General features: G+C 34.7%; 1 long non-coding RNA gene across 3 annotated transcripts in view; it reads right to left on the bottom strand.

Annotated features, from left to right (window-relative positions):
* The window catches only part of LOC119242560 (uncharacterized), a 226946-nt gene extending 213355 nt beyond the window's left edge, over window positions 1–13591 (bottom strand). For all 3 annotated transcript variants that reach the window (XR_005124520.2, XR_008550715.1, XR_005124519.2), the window contains exons 1-2: window positions 13483–13591; window positions 10357–10497 (exon numbers count right to left, since the gene is read on the bottom strand). This is a non-coding gene — a long non-coding RNA (uncharacterized LOC119242560). The remainder of the gene's footprint in view (window positions 1–10356; window positions 10498–13482) is intronic.
* Between the last annotated feature and the right edge of the window lie 23 nt (window positions 13592–13614).

Raw genomic sequence — 13614 nt, 5'->3', positions numbered from 1 at the left:
GCTCTCCTCAGCAGTGTATTTCAGTCAAGCCACTGTTCTACTCCCCTCTATGTCTCTGGTGAATCCTCTCAGCTCCCCATACCTCTGGCCTATACCTCAGCTCTTATATGAATAAGTACATACAATAAATCCTAAAAAAAAAAAAAAAAAGGCATAGGCAAAACACACCATGACATAAACCTCAGAAATAGATTTGTGACTCATCTCCCCAACAGCAAAGAAAATAAAAGGGAAAATCAACAACTGGGACTGTATCAAACTAAAAAGTTCTGCACAGCAAAAGAGACAGTGACCAAATTAAAGAGATATCCTAATGAATGGGAGAAAATATTTGCCCATCAAATATCTGATAAAGGATTGATATGAAAGATCTACAAAGCACTTATATAACTCAACAAAAAGAAAACCAATAATCTGATCTAAAGACGGGCAGAAGAGGTAAATAAGCACTTGTCCAAAGAAGACATGTAGATGGCCAACAGACATATGAAAAAATGTTTGTCATCACTTATCATCACAGAAATGCCAGCATTATGTAGCACCACAGTGAGATACCACCTCCTACCTGTGAGAATGGCCCATATAAAAAAAAACCACACACAGTAAGTGCTGGGCAGGGATGGAGAAGAAGGAACCCTATTAAACTGTTGGTGGGAATGTAGACTAGCCCAGCCCCTATGGAAAGAAGTATGGAGATTGCTTAAAACACTAAAAATGGATTTACCATACGACCAAGCTATTTCACTCCTAGATATCTATCTGAACAGCACAAAAATACTAATTCAATAGAAAACTTACACTCCTATATTTATAGCAGCTCTACTAACCATAGCTAAGGTATGGAAACAACCTAAATATACCCGAACATATGAGTGGATCAAGAAGATGTATTACATATACACAATGGAATATTACTCAGTGATCAATAAAGATAAACTTCTTCCATTTGCAGCAACATGGATAGAACTGGAAGGGATTATTATAAGCAAAGTGAGCCAGGAGGAAGATAAATATCAGATGGTTTCACTTATATGTGGAATCTGGAAAAACGAAACCAAGGATCAGGCAAAGACAAACTGTAAGACTGACCCTTGAAAGCAAACCAAAGATCTGAGACACACAAGAAGAAACGGGGAAGGGGAGGGAGAGGGGGGTAGTAGGAAACAGGGTGGGGAACAGAGTATGGTGGAGTGTGTGGAGGACTGTGGGTGCTTTGGTGCTGGGAAAACTATAGTGACCACAAATGAGGGGAGAAATCCAATATCATGAAAAAATAAACAAGGATGTTTCAATACAAAAACAAAACAGAAAACCAAACATCACAAATATAAAATTATTTGGATTTTTTATTATCATTGATCTAAGAATGAGTGGAAACAAATTTTCAGAATTTCAGTATTAATGAGTCTTTCTCATGCTCAGTAGCAGTAACTATAGGCCATATTTAATAATTAAAGGCCTACAATACTGGATGATGCAGATATTTTCAAAACTTAATACCTGAACAGTCTAAAGGAGCAGAGAAAACACTGCAGATGTGTGTGTGGAGTGCCCAGGGAGGTTAGCAACTGGTATGAATTAGTTTCTTCACTGAGTTCCTAGGATTCTAGGAGATGTGGATAGTTTACTTATGCTCAGAAGATGAGGTCCTAACAACAGGCCACAAGATCTCCCTGACATCAGTCCAGTGGTCTTTCCCACATTCCTTCCCCTGCAGTGACACTAGCCTCCCTCTTGTTGCTCAGATATACCAGGTTTGTTCCAAACTTCCTGCTGTGCTCCATGATTCTCTCAGCCTTGAATGCTTCCCCCCACCCCACCAGGTCTAGTTGCCGCCTCACCCACCCCAATATACACTTAGGCTAATTCCGTTCACTTTCTTCAAGTCTTTCAAGTCTTGCTGAAATGTCTGTGCTCACCAGGAGTCCTACTCTGATTACGCTATTAAATATAGTCAGCTACCCCAATGCCACTCCTCCTCATCTTCACTTACCACAGGTATATCACCCTGTGCTGTTTACCATTCCTCACACTGGAATACAAGCGCCACAAGAGATAATGTATGTTTTGTTTATTGGTGTACTAAACCTATGGTTGTGGCTGGCTATAGCAGCCATCCCACAAATCTCTAGAATGAACAAATGAATTCGTTTATTCAGAGATCAGGCTTATTAATAGAATATTTTCCCTTTCACTTTTTAAGCCTGCTCTAGTATTAAGATCAGCTGGAAGGTTTTGAAGCATGTCTGAGAAGTTAAACTCTCCCAACCTGTTAGTTGGGCTTGCCCACTGAAGGGTCCTATCTCTGGAATTTACTCCTCTGGGCAGGTTGCCAGAACCCGAATTTGAAATCTTTGGGGTATGATGCAAGATTTAGGTTTTTTTTTTTTTTTGAGGGGCGTGTTTCAATTTTGGCTGACTTTATTGTTTTGTCTGGAGTTTTATTCTTGTGTTGAGTTTTATTTGTCTGGGTTGATCAAGCAATTTAGCAAGTATTCTTCACAGAGCTATGGAATAGTAGAAATTAGAGCTGGAAAAGACCTCACGGTTGATCCAGTCCATCCCCCTTGCCATTGAAGTCTTGCTCTCCATAATACAATGTCCACGGCTTTGTTCAATGAGGTTTTAAATATCCTGAGAGATTCCTTTGGGCGCCCACTCAACTAACATAATACTCTTAACAATGAACAAAAATTCCCAATGTTTGTCTAAACTTTCCCTTTCATATTTTCATTTTATTTCTTCTATTTGTAGTACAAGGTAGCAAACCCTTTCTCTTTTGGGATTTTTAAACCTTCCAGAGAAAGTAGACATTCTATTTCTCCTTTATCAATTCTTTAGTCAAATTATACATGTATTCCTACTTTCAACTTTCTTCATTCTCTTTGTTTAATTTTGATTTTGGTTATTTAATAAGTAGGTGTAGTTTTACTAGTCATCCATTGAACAACTGTAACACAATGCTTTTCCTTATGAAACCTTAATATAAAGCACTGCCATCTGCCATATGAAATTGCAAATATATCCAATTGGATGCCATAATCAACATAGGATATTTTTATTTTAGTCATCAGAATATTAAACAAGTTCTATTAAATGCTCTTGACTTTAAAATTTTGACGGTAATTGTGTAATGTTGGAAATCTTACTTAAGCTTTTTGCACTTTTGTTTTTACACCTGCAAAATAAGAGAATATATCTTTTAGCCTCCTTCACAGTAATCTTATAAAAATAAAAAATGTTATGCTAGGAGTAAAAAGAGAGGTTTTAGAGATTAAAACAAAAAATAGCCTTCACTTTGCAGCTTCCAGACAGAAATATACAAGATAATCTATTTTCAATACAATGAAGTTCAAATAGCACTGCTTTTTTTTCTGGCTACAGTAATTATACCAGGACAATACATCTGTGACTATTTGTAATAAAGGATAAATTTTTAAATTTCCAAATGCCATGGGCTGATTTTTGTAAAATACAAACTCAGAGGGATGGATGAAATGACAATGTTGAACCACTCTGAAGTTTCTAAATGCTTATGCTCACTTTTTGTTTTTATCTTGTTTCATAGGGCACTGAATGGTTCATGGTCCCCCACTTCATTGTCATTTTTTTAAACATAATTTATTCACTTATATACAATGTTTTGTACAATGTTTGCTTTCTCCTCTCAGGGGTAGTCCCCACAGAATTCCCAGCACCAATTCACTTCTGCACCATCGAATGGCCCCCAATTTGAACAGCCCTGGAAATCATATTCCCCACCTTCAGATTCATATACTTGTTAAATCTTTCTCTTCTGAAGATTAACATAATACTTGCTTTCACTTCAAAACCAACTTTTAGAAAATAGAAGAATCAAGCACTTTCCCAAAACATTTGGTTACGTGTTTCTCATTTATTTATCTTGATTTTTTCAAATGCAGTAATTTCAAATTTATTTCATAAAATCAAGTCTGAATGAAAATACTTTTAAGGAAAAAAAGACCAAATTCCCCTAGAATTTATGGCAGATCAGTGAGTTACAGGATGGTCTCTTGGTCACACTATACCTGCAGCTTCGCTTCCAAAATTATCTCTAGCAATCCTGACTAAGGCCTGAGCCACGCTGACAGTGGACAAAAATCTACCAATTAGAAGAAAGGTAAAAAGAAAAAAATCCAGCATTTATTTCACTCTGCCTGGCACTTTTCCATCAACCTGTACTTTCTGGATTTAAGACACAGATTATATGTCAGCAATAACAGGAGTAGCTATTACATAAGCTTGTTATGGGCTGCCATGTGCTTTCAACCGGCATCTTTTACAGTTTGGGTATAACAAAAATTTAGTTTTAGCACTCTTTTCTGAAATGGACTTCTCTTATTTTTAGTGGATTTTAATTACTTTGAGAGGGAATTACATACAAATGTACTGAAATATCATTTCTCCATGGAATTAAAAAAGTAAAGTTTATGGGAAAACATGAAATGTGGGGAAATATTAACTACAGTAAGCTGCATAAATGTAATATATTGGTTACATGTTGGGCTTTTTATGATCTAAAAATCTACTCCAAGAAAAAGAAAATATTGAAATTCGAATACTTATGAGCTTGTTTTAAAAAATAGTAAAAATAAGTTCCAGCTGGTGTGAGAACATGGTAAAGGTACAACATATTACCAGAGTAAATAATAGCACAGGATGGGTGAGGCATTGGCAGAGGGAAACTTTAAATGCAACTCATTTTACATTGCTTTTTAAAGAGATTTTTATAAAAGTAAAAAAGTGTGCGTGTGTGTGTATATATATATGTTTATGACATATATACACATGTTATCAGAGAAAATATACTGAAACAAAATATCAGATGAAGTTTTCTTTACACAATTTTCCAAGAGCAAGCACATGGCCAGTGTGGATTAATCACTAATGAATTTAATAAAGTGAACAGATTATTAGCTCCTAAAACTAGTTATTTTGTTTTCAAATGTTTCAATGTGCCAGATGTTTCATAAAAGTAGTTTTTATTATTTAAAATGATTTATGAAGCTACAATGGACAACTTTTATTTCTGTGTTCAAATTTAAGAGTTAAAAACCGTTAACAGACAAACAGAATTTGCAGTTCACTTAGCAGTCACTGAATGTGAAAAGAGTTCTTAAAATGCTCCTCTTCAAAACCATTCTTGTTCCCATAGAAACCAATGTGAGATCCTGGAAAACAAGGTAAGTTCTAAAATAATCACCATTATAAATACCCATTATATAAATGTAAATACAGGCAATTGAAATGATTTAGATGATTTTGAAATTGCATATCATTTCTCAAACCATAATGATTCCTTCAGAGTGGTTCTTGTCTGTCATATAAATACAGCATTTACAAAATTTTAAAAATTCTTATGATTTACTTGTGAGACCATAATCGCTTTTTCAAACAAGTCTTGGGCATGCAAATATCGATTTTTGAACATGTATTTTGGTGCAAAAAGGAGTCTTTTTGGCTGGGCTTTTACTTTGTGGTAGATTAAGTATTTATTATTAGCATTTGGATTTTATGCTACCATTTCTTTATTCATTATTAACTCCTCTTCAATGCAATCTAGTTATTTTAGAAAGTTATTTTACAATTATTATTTCTCATATATTTTTACTTGTCCAAGCATTTTGTCATGATAAAAGAGCTAAGAAATCTTCATTGATTAAGACTGTAATCAAAGTCTAGAATCATTCATTATAGAACGCCCATAAAATTAATGAAAATTTAAGTTATTCATATATACTATATATACACATATAGTATATATATATATACTATATATACACATAATATATATATATATATATATCCCTTTATAAAAAGCTAAGTCTCCTAATGTTTACGGAGCAAGACCATTTCAGAGGAAAAGTTCCGATAATGAGAAGCAAACCTTTATATTTATCAATAGTATGGCTGTTGAAAGAGTTCCGAATATGCCAGGCCAAAATATGCTGCTTTAGTATATTGATTATTTTCAGTTGAAGGCACTTTAAAGATGACAAATGCAGGCAGAGGTTTTCTCTCAACTCCCACACACCTACCTAAAAACGGATCCTCCAAAAGAAAATCAATTGTCATAAATGTCTTCCCCTGGAATGACTCTTACCACTGTGGAGGAAACTAGAAGACAATACCACACCCAGACAAACTGTCACAAACTATCATATCTACCATCCATCCTTCCTAAGGGCCCTTTCATCTTTCCAAAAAATCATTTGCCCTTCCCTAAATTGCCTATATTCTCCTTCCTCGTCCCCTATTCACATGGTATGCAGACCTTCCTTGACTTACAATGTGGTTACTTCCCAATACACCAACTGTAAGTTGAAAATTTGGTAAGTCGAAAGTTAATTTTATACACCTAGCCTAGTGAACACCATAGCTTAACCTAGCATACCTTAAATCTGCTCAGAACACTTACATTAGTGGTTTCTGTTGGCTTCCTTTTGCCATCTGGAATAAGCTTCCAAATATTTTGTGGAAAAATTTTAGTTTACACAAAGCCTATTCTATATGTACTGAATATATTACATAATTTATTGAACACTGTACTGAAGGTGAAAAACAATAGTTATTTGGGTTCTCACCATTAACATATAAGTCGAATACACAAGGGGCCTGCAAAATGTTTTAGGCATTGAACTACAACTGTTATGTGATAGGGATACTACAGCTATAGAGTCATCAATCGCTCTCTTCTGATGAGGCTCAAGACTAGCTGGTAGAAGACACTGTAGAGTAATAGTAAGTTGTTTACCCTTGTGACCAAATAGCTGATTGGGAGCTGCAGCTCCCTGGGGTTGCCTACCACCATGAGATAGCATGGGGCCTCATATGCTATCCTGGGAAAAGATCGCAACTTAAATGCAAATATGGTTTCTCACACTATTGTGGTAGAAAAATGATAAGTCAAACTAAATTAAGTTGGTGACTGTCTATATAAACTCTCAAGTCAATACTTTTTTTGATATTCATTTATTATTCCTGCAACATCTCATGAATGTAATATTAGCAATTAATACATTTGTATAACTCCTCTTCTGTTAATTTGCCTGTTGTCAGTTTATTTTATAAGCCAGCTATTGACCCTAGAAGAATAAAGGGAAAGTCTTATACTATTAAAGAGCCACAACAAATTAGACAAGTTATGCAGTATTGTTAGATAGATAAATTTTCAAAAACTCAAGGCATTTTCTCTTCCATTTCATCTAACCCATGCTATTTTATTTTATTTTTTTTTTGTCTAAAGGGTACTTTATTATATTGCAGTGATATTTCATGAGAACTGAATGCTTTAATTTTCTTTTTTTTAATTTTATTTTATATAATTCTTAACATTATTTTTGCACAATGTATGCATTTTCATTTTGGTTATATTCCCCATATAATTGCACCCCTCCTTATTTTGACCCTAGTCTTTCTTCCCACCTCCAGTGTGTCTCTGGTTTATAGTTGTTTGTTGATTTTGATTTTTACTTTGTATTAATTAGTCTTTTTTCTGGTCCCTTATTTAGGTTTTCTAAATTCCTGCTATGAGTGAGACCATCCGGTATTTTTCTTTTTCTTTCTGACTTATTTCACTGAGCATGATCCCTTGTAGCTCCATCCATGTTGTTGCAAACTGCATGTGTTATCTTTTTTGATTGCTGAGTAATATTCCATCGTGTATATGTACCACATTTTCTTGATCAAGTCATCTATTTTTGGGCATTTGGGTTGTTTCCATAGCTTAGCTATTGTAAATAGTGCTGCTATAAACATAGGGGTGCAGGTGCCCTTTGGAATTAATGTTTCTGTGCCCTTTGGGTAAATACCTAGGAGTGGAATTGCTGGATCATATGGAAACTCTATGTTTAGTAGGTCAAGAAATCTCCACACAGCTCTCCATAGTTAACCCATGCTATTTTAAAATAACTTTATTTTATTCTTGTATTTTAATTTACATACCCCAAACCATTAAACATATACCACACATAAAAATCAACTCAAAATGAATTAAAAATTTCAATGTTAGACCCAAAGCTGTGAAAATCTTAGATGAAAACAAAGGAAAGAGCTTCTTGACATTAGTCCTAGCCAATGATTTCTAGACTATAACACCAAAAGCACAAACAAAAGGGAAAATCAACAAGTGGGGCTGCATCAATTAAAAAATACTACACAACAAAAGAAACAATCAACAGAGTGGAAAGGCAACCTACAGAGTATAAGAAAATATGCACAAACAATATATCTGATTAGAAGTTTATATAACCAAGATATATAAGGAACTCCTACAACTCCATAGAAAAGAAATAAATAACCCAACTAAAAATGGACAAAGGACTTTAATAGACATTTCTTCAAAAAAAACCCCATAAATAGCCAATATAAAAAAATAGTTCAGGGGGCCTCCCCGGTGGCACAGCAGATGAGCGCTGGGTTGCGAAGCTGCCCGCAGCCTCTGCAGAGCCGGGTCAATCCCCGGCTGCTCCCCGGCCACTGGAGGAGGGTCCCACATGGCGCACAGACCTCTCTGCCGCCCGCTGCTCCCCCCAGGTCCTTGCCCACTGCTCCCCCCAGGTCCTTCTGCCTGCTCTGCTCCCCACTCTGACTCTAGTGAGTTCTCTCACCCTCCTGCACTTCTGACTGTACCCAGTGCTTGTATGAATAAATAGATAGATAAATCTTAAAAATAAAATAAAATAAAATCTCTTCCTTCTACGTTCACTGTGATATTTAAAAAAAAATAGCTCAGTGTCACTAATCATCTATATATAATGCAAATCTAAATCACAATGAGATAGTCCTCACATCTAGCAGGAAGTTTATTATTAAAAAAAAAAAATGACATATTTCCAAGGATGCAGTAAAATTGAAACCCTTAGATATTACTGCTGGTAATACATAACAGGGCAGCCACTAAGGAAAACATTTTGGAAGTTCTTAAAAATATTTAAATAGAATTACAATATGATTCAGCAATTCAACATCCGGGAATTCATCCAAAATAACTGAAGTCAGGGTTTTGGAGAGATATGTGCACTTCCATATTCATGATAGCATTATTCACAACAGTCAAGATAGGGAAACAACCTAAAGGTCCACTCACAGAAGAATGGATAAAGAAAACGTTATGCATACACACAATGGAATATTACTCAACCTTTAAAAATTTCTGCCAAAAGCAACAACAAGCACGCATCTGTAGGATATTTGCTAAGTGAAATAAGTCAGTCACAGAAGGATACATACTGTATGATTCCATTTATGTGAGGTATTTAAAATAGCGAATTCATAAAAACAAAGAATAGAATGGTGGTTACCAGGGACTGGAGGATGGCAGAGTTACTATTCAAAAGGTATAAAGTTTCATTTACACAAAATAAGTACATTCTGGAGATCTTTAGTACAACATTGTGCTTATAGTTAATACTGTACTGTATATTTTAAAAATGTTTTAAGAAAGTGGATATTTCATGTTAAACCTTCTTAACACCAAAAAGCAAAAGACAGCAAAACAATAGATCACAGAACACACCACCAAGATAAATTTTAGGTGAAAGTGGGTAAATTTTAAAGGTCGAGAAAGAATGAAAAGTTGAACAGGAAGCTATGGGTTTATAAGAAATAAAAGACGTTCTATAAAAGATATCCCAATCTCTACTTTCCTTAAGAGCTCATTCTTCTACACTTTCTGTGTTTTATTTCCATTACTGCACAAGGTTTGGTTTGTCCCTCCCTTTCAAATTTCCATCTTACAGTTACATTTGCATTAATCAAAATATATGTGGAATTTTGATGGTTGGTAGCTACCTAAATGTTATGACCTGGTGAAGAGACGAGGGTACTGAAGGTGTATTGCAAACTAGCTTTATGGATTTAATCTCATTTAATATTTGCCCTTGACATCCTCAGAGAGATGCTGTGACAAATGGCTGTGTTCTGGAGGCCAGAAAAAGGAGATAAAGATAGGTATAGCACAGCAGAAGTTAAGTATTTCCTATTGACAAGCATTGAGACTGCTGGAAATAGTAAACTATTCTTCTAACCTTGAGTTTCATGCATTGTTAAAGGATTGGAATCTGCATGATCACCCTCCTTTCTTATTTCAAACTACTAGAATACCAATGGTTGTATATTTAACATGTATAAGACGACTTTTTGAATGTTTTACATGAAACAGCCCATTTAATCCACACAACCACCTTGAGAAAGGTAATTCATTACTCCTACTTCAAAGATGTGTAAACTAAGGACCAAGATGGAAAGTAATTTTCTAGGGTTCCTCAGCAGGTAAGCAGCAGAACCTGAATTTGAACTCAGGTAAGGTGAATGGAGCCAAAGCATTTTACATACCTTGAAAAGACATCATGGAGAATTGAAGTGTAGGTCTGTGTCTTCATGGCTGGCTGGCCCTCCTGAATCAAAATGAAGGTGCTTTAAGAAAAGATCGTTCCTCCAAATACCAGTTCTTTAACAGCCCTTTGCCTTGTCTTTCTGTATAGGAACAGATGCAGAAGGGTCAATCCTGTATGATTCATTCTGTCTATTTATTGAATAGTCACTCCTTAGCAAACTTAAGGAGTCAATGTTTATGATGTAACTAATATTATACAGATACCAAATGGAACTTTAAGGGGAAAAAAAAAAGATTTGCTTGGGACAAATGGAATCATCTACTATAAAATGATTTCCCAACTGTGAAGTTAAACATAATCAACCAATTAAAGATACAAAATATATAGATAAAGGCATAGTTTTGACTTATTCATCTCTTTAGAGTTGTAGAGTTTCCCTAGCCATGGAGAGCTAAGTTGATCCTAGCATTCCTTTTTCTTCTTCAGCCTACTTCTTTGCACTCAGTACTTCGGTTAGTTATAGGTTTAGTTTAGTTTAGTTATAGGTTTAGTAGTGTTAAAAAAAATAATTCTGGGGGGGGGGTCCTTGCATGTTTCCTGGCCTTTAAGAGAATTCTTAGAATGTAATCACTCCAATGCTTTTTTAGCACTGTGACTGTGGTCACATTAAAATTCCCTGTGCCTTAGTTCCTTCAAGTATAAAATGGATTTAAATTGTGCTCACTGAATAGGGCTATTGTTAAGAGGATTCAATAAGTAAGTACATAGCACAGTGCCTGATACAGTAAAAACTACACGCTAGCTATAACAATAGAATAATCACTAATAATAAACATTAATATCTTTTTAATTATTATTCAGTAATTATTAACAATATGTCTTTATTATCATCACTAGCTTGAGGAGGAACTGATTTCATTGAAAAGTATTGCCAAAATGTCATCTAAGAAACAAAACTCATACACAGAGAATTTTAGGATTGGAATAGGTTTGGAAAATCTGAGATAGTTTTAAATTTAAGTTCCTGGGCCTCCCTAGTGGTGCAAGGGGTTAAGACACAACCTATGAAGCTATCCACAGCCACAGCAGCATGAGTTCGATCCCCAGCCAGGGAGCTACCCACATGGTATAGCAGACCTATCCTGACTTGCCCGCTGCTCCACTCAGCAGTATATTTAAGTCAATCTGCCTGTTCTGTTCCCCACTCTGCCTCTGGTGAATCCTCTCACTGCCCACACCTCTGACCTATACCCCAGATCTTGTATGCACAAATAAATAAATCTTTAAAAAAATAAATAAATTTAGGTTCCTTATTTAATGTAGTTAAGATGTACTGAGCCATTATTACATGCCAGGTACTCAGTGATGCACTTTATATATACAAAGTCTCATTTAATTGTCACTATAACTCTGCAAGCAAATAAAATACACTTCAGAGAAATTAAATTTGCCTAAACTTGGATTTATATCCTCCTTCATCAAATATGCATTCTATGTACTTAAATTAACTAAGCAATAATACCTCTTACACTTTAATAACATTTTCCCATGTGAAATGAGAAATTACTCATTGTGCCTTGTGGCATGATGATTAAAAAGAGAAGTTTTTTTGGTGGTTTCAGCATTCTGGATTTAGAGAACCAGCAAATTTTTAAAAAATTGAATATTTAACATAAGATTATTGTTCTTTTTAATTATTCCTTAATATATTAAACATATTCATTTATATTTTATTTAATTATAGAAATAATTTAAAATACTTTATGGGAAAAATAACCACATTGACATTGATTCCTTTTCTTTTGCTAAAAATTGACACCAGTGTCCTGATATATCAGATAAACTAAGGGTCCAAGAATTAGAATTTGGGATTCCTGGCTCCTTGGTAAATTTTTTACAGCATTTTTAAAATTAAGATATATTTCACATAAAATTCACCATTTTGAAATGTGCACTTCAGTGAGTTTTAGTATATTACTGTGTTTCATAACTGTCATCATTCATTTCAGAAGATTTTATCACCCCACACAGAAACTATTAGCAGTTAGTCACAATGCTGTCATACAGATGTACTTTTATACAAAGAAATATACTACATACTTACACTTCTGTCTATATTTACCTCCTATTTTAGATTTTCTTCAAGGCTTTTTCATTAATTTGGTATTTATTTACATAATATGCCAAATTACATATACTTTGAATATAAATTGAAGACTGCTAAAGTTTTCAGTAATCAGTATAAATACAGTATTGTAAGGGCCTTCTTATATTTTTAAAAATTCACCTAATTTTCAGTTCCCAAACTCTGGTCCAAATTCGTGTTCTGTTTTAGTCAGTTCATGTCCACACAGTTTATTTCTTTGATAATTTTTTTTTAAAATACAGATTCAAGTCTATCTATTTATATGTTTCTGAGTAGAATATGAGCTCCCTAAGAGAAAGGACTTTGTCTTTACTTGTATGATTTCTAGCGCAGTGCCAGGTACATGGTATGCACTAATATATTGTTGAATGAAAGAGGGGCATTTAAGTATATAAACAAAACACTTGTATCAAAATTTACAGTAATACCCAATTGTTTATACATTTAAGATATAATATAACATTCATATATAATATTACACATATACATACAATATAGAATTTCATATAGCTCACAACTATATTCGAAATGATATGCAATATTTGAAAAATTCAATATATATATAACTTGTTGCACTTTATACAGTATTATTTTATTAGCACTTATAAACTAGCTATTACACAACACCTAAGTGAACTATTTAATAGGGTATTTACCACAGCGTGATTGTAAGTCAGAGAAACATTGAATAAAGGAAAAGTCTGGAGATTTAAGTCAGGCAGCCTGCATTTTAATTGTGTGTGACTATTTGAGTGACCTTGGTTGCTTCTTTCCGAACCTGAATTTCCTGTGATGTAGAGATATTTAATACCATGCTTAGGGAACCGGTTTAAGAAAAGAGCCAGTCTGCGTTACAGGCCTGGTATTCAGGGGGTCTCTCAGGAATCTTGGCCAACACTTCATTGCTCACCCATTGACTAAGTAAAGGCACTTAATTTTTCAACACATTATGAGTCTTCCACACCCAGGGAAACGTACCCACATCTCACGCTTGTCAATTCAGAAAGTCCAGATAAAACGGGAGAGGAACAAAACAATACACTTTTCTAACGCTGACAGATGGTTAAACCCGCAGGAAGCGCTGGGCGGACCTCCACAGTCCCAGCATCC

Source organism: Talpa occidentalis, unplaced genomic scaffold (genome assembly GCF_014898055.3).
Source record: "Talpa occidentalis isolate TD23 unplaced genomic scaffold, MPIMG_talOcc4v2.1, whole genome shotgun sequence".
NCBI classification, from domain to species: Eukaryota; Metazoa; Chordata; class Mammalia; order Eulipotyphla; family Talpidae; genus Talpa; species Talpa occidentalis.
This window is presented reverse-complemented; position numbering and strand designations above follow the sequence as displayed.